Source organism: Equus quagga, chromosome 13 (genome assembly GCF_021613505.1).
Source record: "Equus quagga isolate Etosha38 chromosome 13, UCLA_HA_Equagga_1.0, whole genome shotgun sequence".
In the NCBI taxonomy this organism is placed as follows: domain Eukaryota; kingdom Metazoa; phylum Chordata; class Mammalia; order Perissodactyla; family Equidae; genus Equus; species Equus quagga.
Window position 1 is genome coordinate 91,411,771 of NC_060279.1, and position 8,280 is coordinate 91,420,050.

Sequence of the window (8,280 nt, forward strand, 5' to 3'; positions counted from 1 at the left end):
CAGGGCCAGTCTTCCTCAGCCAAAAAAAAAAAGAGGAGGATTAGCAGCAGATGTTAGCTCAGGGCTAATCTTCCTCAAAAAAAGAAAAAAAGAGAGAGAGAAATGGGGCAGTAGCTGGAGAAGGCTGTGGGATCAAGGAGATGGGGATTATTTTTAGAATGGACAACATCGCAGCGAGGTTTATGTGTTTGGGGGGGGCGACGGTGCAATGGACTAGGGGGAACCTGAAGATGCAGGAAAGTAGGGGGGAGGCTGGAGGGGGGTCCGGCAGACCAGGAGGGGTGGGCTCACCCCTGGGAGCGGTTGGGGAGGCAGGGTGGGGGGCACCGAGGGAGGCGGGGGGAGGCTCACGCAGTTCGTCGGCTTCCAACTTCTCGGTGACAGGGAAGCAAGGCCATCGGCTGAGGGCGAGGCTGCCCCGGGGGCGGCGCCTGGAGACCGCGGGGGGCGGAGCAAGCGCGGGGGAGCCCGTCTGCACCTCCTGCTCCAGCACCTTGTGAAAACGTGGGCCCAGTCCGGCCAGATCTGATTCTTCAAGAGACATTGAGAACCTAGAGTTTTTTGAATGTGAAGTCTAATCATTTTTTTTTTCCTTTTTTTTATCCCCAAAGCCCCCCAGTACATAGTTGTATATTCTTTGTTGTGGGTCCTTCTAGTTGTGGCATGTGGGACGCTGCCTCAGCGTGGTCTGATGAGCAGTGCCATGTCCGCGCCCAGGATTCGAACCAACGAAACACTGGGCCGCCTGCAGCGGAGCGCGCGAACTTAACCACTCGGCCACGGGGCCAGCCCCCAAGTCTAATCATTTTTTAATGCTTGTTTTGAAAAAAATTTTTAACCCTCAGAGAGGTCAAAGAAAAAATGTGCAGTGGCCAGATGGAGCCCTCGGGCCACATGTCTGCAACCCCCCGGGTGGACTGAAGCACAGGGCAGAGGCGGTTCCAGGGTTTTCAGGAAGTCCAGTGTCAAAAGTGGGGACGGAGAGGGACCCGAGACAGCGAGCACACAGGAGGCTTCTGAAATGTTTTTAGAGTGCCAGCTCGAGGCCCGGCCCGTTCTAAGGTTTTTAAAGGCATAATCCCACTTAATCTTCATAATGATGCCACGGAGCAGCTACTGGCATCACCATCGCCAGCGCAAGTAGATTCCCTCTTTGTGGATAAGGAAACGTGAGTTCAGAGAGGGAAGGCTGTTTACCCAAGGACGCACAGTGAGCCGCTGAGACTGGACCGTAGGTTTCTAGAATGCTGGAGCCAGAATGTTCCCGTTCACTTTAAGGGGATAGATGTTTGAGAGGGGTCCCTCCAAAGGGTGAGAAAGGAAGCCAGGGAGAACGTCAGAGACAGAGTGAGATTTATCTTATGTTTAACGCAATTCCACTCAATACCCACCCTACCCGACCCCGTAAAACAGTTCTTTCCAAACAGAAACAAGCTGATTCTCAAGTTGATGTGGCGTCACGGGTTGAATTGTGTCCCCCCCCACCCACCCTGAAGGAGCCCTAACCCCCAGCCCCTCAGAAGGTGACCTCATTTGGAGGGTGGGTCTTCACGAGCCGATCAAGTTGAGGTCATTAGGGTGGGCCCAAATCCCATAGGACTGGTGTCCTTTAAGAAGGGGAAATTAGGACATAGGGACAGACAAGCTCAGAGGAAAGACAAGTGGAGAGACACAGGGGCAAGATGGCCATCTACAAGCCGAGGGAAGGGCCTGGAATGATCCCCTGACACCCTCAGAAGGAATCGACCCTGGGGCACCTTGATCTCGGACTTCTGGCCTCCAGAACCTCGAGCTGATACGTTTCTATTGGTTAAGCCACCTGGGTTGTGGGACTTTCTTAAAGCAGCCCTAGGAAACGAACACATGCGGGACAACAAAGCTACAAGGGGAGGCGAGATAAGATGGAGGCGGAATATGAAAGGGCCGAACCACAAGCCACGTTGCTGTTATTCAGCCTTCACGACCAAGAGACAAGGTATTTGCATAAGATTAGCCGAGCGGATTAACGAGAAAGCACAGAGAGCCCAGAAGCAGATGCAGGCGTCCATGCAGATTGGATCTGAGACAGAAGCTGCCTTCCAGATTCCGGGGGAAGGGTGTGGGTTGTCCACATTGTGGGGATCAGATCCCTGCCTCACACCATACGCAGAAGACGTCCGCAAGGGGATCAGAGCCCTAATGTCGCAAAACAAAACACTTAGAAGAAAAATGCAGGAGAAGGGTTTTATGACCTTGGGGTCAAGAAGGATTGTCACATTAAAAAAAATCTTAGTTCAGTTTTGAAAGAATACATGCCTACATTCCAAAATTCAATAGGCACAAAAGTGGATAGAGTGAGGAAAGTTGTGCCCCTCCATCTTTCTCCCCTAGCCACCTAGTTCCCCTCCCTGGAGTCAACAGGTAGAACTGATTTCTTGTAATCTTTCCAGAGATATATTATGCATAGAGGAGCAATATGAACACACACGGACACACACACACAATCTCCCCCTCTCCCACTGTTTTCATTCAAACGGTGGCATATTGATCACACAATTTCTTCACCTTGGAGATGGTTCCAAAGGAGTCCGTAAAGAACTCCCTTATTCCTTCTTATGGCAGTATTGTAGAGAAAGGTTTCTTAGGGTCCAAAAAGTACTAAGCATACAAGAAAAGACTGCCTCGAAAGTAAAACCTCTGGGCATCAAAAGACACTATCCACAAAATGACGAGACGAGCCACAAGTTGTGCAAAGGTATTTGTAACACATGTAACTGACAGAGGGAGTCATAGCCACAATATGTAAAGAACTCCTACAAACCAACAAGAAAAAAACAACTAAGTAAGAAAATGGGCAAGAGAGGGAGGGCAAACAGCTTCAGAAGTCCTGGCGGATGGGGAAAGGAGGCAGGTTACGCACATGGGCTGGCACATTGGATCTCCACCCTGCGCCACACGCAGAACAGCTGAGGTGGAGGCTGTCAGCGGTTATCAGCAACCTGAGCAGAGACAGGCCTGGCAGAAGGACGTGGGAGCCTCGTTACCCTCCCTGTTGGAGAGAATTCAAGGTGGAGGTGGGAGAGATTATTTTTTTCCTGACCTGAGGAAGGGAGAGGCTGGCCCAGCCCAGCGGAGGAATGTGAGGTGGAAGACAGAGCTGGCTCGGTGCCCGACACCTGCCTGGGTCTTGTCGAGGTTAGTCAGCGGGGTCAGCCTGGCCTTCCTGCCCTGTGATGCAATCCTGCGCCGAGCTGACAACATCCTCCTGAAGTGACACGGCGCGGGGCAGGCACTTCTGCATGCGGCCACACGCCAGGCACCTTGAGTGACCTATTTGCTCCAGTGGCGTGGAAACCGCGACCTTCCAGCCACTCAGGCTGGAAACTTCGAAGGGGTTTGGGACTCTTCTCGGTGCCTGACAACCCACGTCCCAGCCTGCAGGAAATCCTGTTGGCTGGACCTTCACAAAGTATCCAAAGTCGTCCCCCCAACAGCGCCCACCGTGGTCCAGCTGCCATCATCTCCCGCCTGGACTCCTGCTGTTGCCCCGACAGAGGTTCCCCACGTGGTAGCACAAGCCTTTTACAGGAAGTGAATGCTATCACTTCCCTCTTCAGTTACCTCCTGTGGCTCCCGCCTCACTCAGCAGGACACCCGAGGTCCTCATCCCCTCTCTAACCTCATCTCCCACCTTCTCCCCCTCGCACACTCTATTCCATACACACTGGCCTCTTTGCTGTTCCTTGACCTGACCAGGCACAGTCCTGCCTGAGGGCCTTTGCACTGCTGTTCCATCTACCCTCTTCTCCCGGCTATCTGGTGGCTCACTCCCTCACCTCCTTCAGGTCTCTGCTTACATGTCACCTCTCTGACAGCACCCTTCTCTCCATACGCCCCATCACTGTGTTTCTCATAACCTATTTATTTCTTGATTTCTTCCCGGTGCCTTTATCACCACTTGACATGTTGTATAGATGTGTGTGTATCCATGGCCTCATCACTGGGATGTCAGCGCCGTAGGGTGACCATGGCTGTCTTGTCCACTGCTGTGCTCCCGTGCCTACAAGACGAGATGCTCATTAACTGTGCTTAGTAGCTGCTCAATAAATAGTAAGTAAATGAATGAATAAATAAGTCCTCTCAAAAACCCTAAAAGGGAGGTACTGAGACCATCCCATTTCACAGATGAGGAGACTGAGGCACACAGAGGCGAAGTCACCTGCCCGAGGCCATCCCACTTGTTGAGTTCTTGCTGCAGGTCAGGCCCCCCCCTCAGCCCTGGGTGTGCAGGCTCTCAAACGAGGTCAGGATTGTCTCCTACACTGGGCAGGTGGGCCTGAGGATCAGAGAGGTGAAGTCACTTAGCTGGGGCCACAAAGCTGGGAAGCGGCAGGTAGATCCAGGACTGAAGCAAGTCTGCCTGTGGCCAGGGCCATCCTGTCACCTTTAGTCACTGGAGTCTCAGTGCAAAAGCCGTTGTCAAAAGATTGAGCGTCCTCATTTCATTTCTTGTTGTATGTTTTTGTTGCGCTTTTTTTTTTTTTTTTTTTTGCTGAGGAAGATTGGCCCTGAGCTAACATCTGTGCCCATCTTCCTCTATTTTGTATGTGGGATGCCACCACAGTGTGGCCTGATGAGTGGTGTGTAGGTCTACACCTGGGATCCGAACCCATGAAACCTGGGCCGCTGAAGTGGAGCACGCCAACTTACCCAGTACACCCCGGGCCAGCCCTTCATTTGTTGTTGTTTTGAGCATCTGTTTGTTAGTTTATTCTTCCTTGTCAACTCATTGGCTAACGCTGGGCCTGCTCTACACCACCCAGTGCCCACCTCTGTGTTTATTCTGAAGCAGATCCAGGCGTCATATCATTCGTCCACACATCCACTGATGTCCGGCCAGCCTTAGAGTTGTGAATCTTCAAACATCAGACTCATGAAATTACAGACTTGTCAGCCACTGGGGGTGATGCCGTGACCTCCGTGATGCTGACTCTCTTTGTGGAATTTATTAGAGTTGCGACTGACAGTGAGGCCACCGAAGCCAGATGGCCAGGGGCCAGATCCACATCCCCATTCACTGGCTGGGTGGCCTCGGTGCTCCCACCTGTCAAGGGGGGGCAGTAAAACCAGTCCCTGCTTCGCTGGGCTTCGGGGAGGCTGAAATGAGTCACTGTGCGACAAGCACTTAGCAGCTGCCCTTAACAAGAGTCAGCGAGTACTTGTCTTTGAGATTTCACATCCGCATCTCTTTGAGCTATAGAACTCCAAGCGGCCACCCGGGACAAACGGCAGAGCACAACTGGCAATGGTGCCATCAGCAAAGATGACTAAACCAGTATTTTGGCACACATTTTGAAAAGTGCCAAAAAGGCATTATTAATACAAATATTTGATTATAGTTTGAGAAAAAAGGAAGATGGCGTTTGATTTCCATCTTCTCTGCTTTGTTTCAGACCTTAAGAGTCAAGCCTGATCTATTAACTGCTGAATGGATAAAGACAATGTGGTATATCCATTCAGTGGAATATTACTCAGCCTTAAAAAAGGAACGAAGCGCCAATCTGGGCTACAACATGGCTGAACCTTGAAAACATTGTGCTGAGTGCAAGAAGCCAGACACCAGAGGCCACATACTGTAGGATTCCATTTATATGAAATGTTCAGAATAAGCAAAGTCATAGAGACAGAAAGTAGATTAGTGGCTGCCAGGGGCTGGGAAGGATGGAGAGACGGGGGAGGGATGGCAAAGGCGTGTGGGGTTTGTTTTGGGGGTGATGAAATGTTTCTAAAATTATTGTGGTGATGCTTGCATGACTCCATGAATATATTAAAAAACTTTGAATTGTACACTTTAAATGGATCCCCCAAGTGTTACAGCTCTTTTAGAGTTTGTCTGGCAGGTTTTCTGGTCCTCACTGGAAGGTCTCCCCCTGCAAAAAATAAACAAACAAATAAATGGATCGTGCAAAGTTAAATGCTATGTGGTTTCATTTCTGTAACATTCTTGACATGACGAAGTTCTAGACACGCAGAACACGTTAGTGGTCACCAGGGGTTAAGGAGGGGGTGGGAGTAGAGAAAGTGAGGGTGGTTATAAAATGACAACAAAAGGGGCTGGCCCAGTGGCGCAGCGGCTAAGTGCGCACATTCCACTTCAGCGACCTGGGGTTCGTCAGTTCGGACCCGGGTGCAGACATGGCACCACTTGGCAAGCCATGCTGTGGCAGGCGTCCCACATATAAAGTAGAGGAAGATGGGCACAGACGTTAGCTCAGGGCCAGTCTTCCTCAGCAAAAAGAGGAGGATTGGCAGCAGATGTTAGCTCAGGGCTAATCTTCCTCAAAAAAAATAAAATAAAATAAAATGGCAACAAGAGGTGTCCTCGTGATGGAAATGTCCTGTATCTTGACTGTGGCGATGTCAGTATCCTGGTTGTGATATCGGACCGCCCGTCCTTCTCGTCTCAGCTCTCACACTGATAACAAGTGTCCTTTTCCGGTCTATTTAGTGCCACGTTTTCCACCCTTTCGTTCCTTTGGTTGATGATTTTGCTGTTTAAAATGCCAGCGCCTCCCCCCTCCTCCCGGCATCCCGCTGAAGTGGGGTCTAGGGCTCCTAAGCGCAAGAAGGCTGTGATGTGCCTTATGGAGAAAATACAGAAAATATGTAAGATTTTTATACGCGTTAGATGAACTTTGCTCAGGCAGAAGTTACAGTGCTGTTGGCTACAAGGTTAATGAGAATGAATCAACAGTGTATATTATACAAAGTGTCTTTAAACAGAAACGCAGATAAAACAGTTACATATTGATAGGTTCATGACAATGTTGCAACCAGAAGCTCCCGGGTACTTCCTCCCAAGAGCCGGGATTCTGTATTCGCTAATTCAATGTTGGCAGGGACCGGACCTTATAGAACGTAAGCCTCGCGAATAAGGAGAATCTGCTGTATTATAGTTTTATAAGATGTCCGCATTGAGGAAGATTGGGCGAAAGGCACACAAGATCTCTGTATTATTTCTTAAAACCACTTGAGATAATCCACAATTATCTCAAAATAAAAAGTTAATTTGAAAAAGAAAAAAAAAAGAGGAAGCAAGGCTCGGCCCCCCTGGGGAGCCAGAAAAGGAGACATTGTTTACCAGTAATATACCTGTAAGGTTTTCGCCGGGGGAGGTCTGTGGTCAGAAAGCTTTCTGCAGGGCTGGCCGGTGGCCCAGGGATTAAGTTCTCACCTTCTGCTTCTGGGTGGCCCAGGGTTCGCCGGTTCGGATCCCGGGTGTGGACATGGCACCGCTTGGCAAGCCATGCTGTGGTAGGCGTCCCACATATAAAGTAGAGGAAGATGGGCATGGATGTTAGCTCAGGGCCAGTCTTCCTCAGCAAAAAGAGGAGGATTGGAGGCAGATGTTAGCTCAGGGCTAATCTTCCTCAAAAAAAAAAAAGAAAAAGAAAAGAAAAAAAAGCTCTCTGATTGAGTGAGCTCCTCATGAAGTTAGGAGGTAGCCGGTGAATCTCTGGGTGCAGCTCAAGACATAAGGGATTCAAATGCCACATTACCAAAAAAATATCGCAGCACAAAAAAATAACAGTACTTTGGTGATGAAAAATAGCATGCTCTCCTGGAATACTGAAAACAGCTTTTGTAATCACTATGCCACACACATCCACACCTACCCTTATTTTGGAGATTTATCTATTTTTTCAACAAACATTCCCTGAGTACCTGCCACGTGCATACCGTGTGCTGGGCAGTGCTGGGGACACAGAAGTGACCAAGACACCGCCATCCCTGCCCTCATGAGGCTCACAGTCCATCGCTGCGACAGACCCGTCCCCAGACAGGGACAACCCAGACTGGGCGGGACTGGGAGAGGAGAACCCAGGAGGCTGGGGGTGTCCCAGAGCTGGTATGGAACCCAATCCCAGAAGTGTCTGCCTTCCTTCTGCTTCAGTCTAGTCATTGCAGAATTGGGCCCCACGTCTTGGGGGGAGGCAGGGGGCTTGTGGTCTAATAAGAAATAGGTTTGGTTGTAGCCCCTTTTCCGGGCACAGGGCCCCTAAAAGCCTTGGAATTTCCTGGAGTGGCTTTGGTTATTCATAAGGAGCCCCTTTGGGTCACCCCTGAGCTTATGCTAATGAGGTGACTTGGTGTGGGGTCCCTAGTGTCCACTGAGGACAAACCATTGCAATTTAAACAACAGGTATTTATCCGGGCAATTAGAACTGCAATTCGGGAGAGACAGGTTCAGGCAGAAACCTAAAATGTGGTCCAGGAAGACAAAGGAGGCAAGGTTTGCAA

At 50.1% G+C, this 8,280-nt stretch overlaps 1 non-coding gene across 1 annotated transcript; it reads left to right on the plus strand.

Moving 5' to 3' along the window:
• Positions 1–5,845: 5,845 nt before the first annotated feature.
• On the plus strand, positions 5,846–5,907 carry LOC124251620 (U7 small nuclear RNA). Its single transcript, XR_006891813.1, has one exon. It is a non-coding gene; the product is annotated as a U7 small nuclear RNA (small nuclear RNA).
• The last annotated feature ends 2,373 nt before the right edge of the window (positions 5,908–8,280 follow it).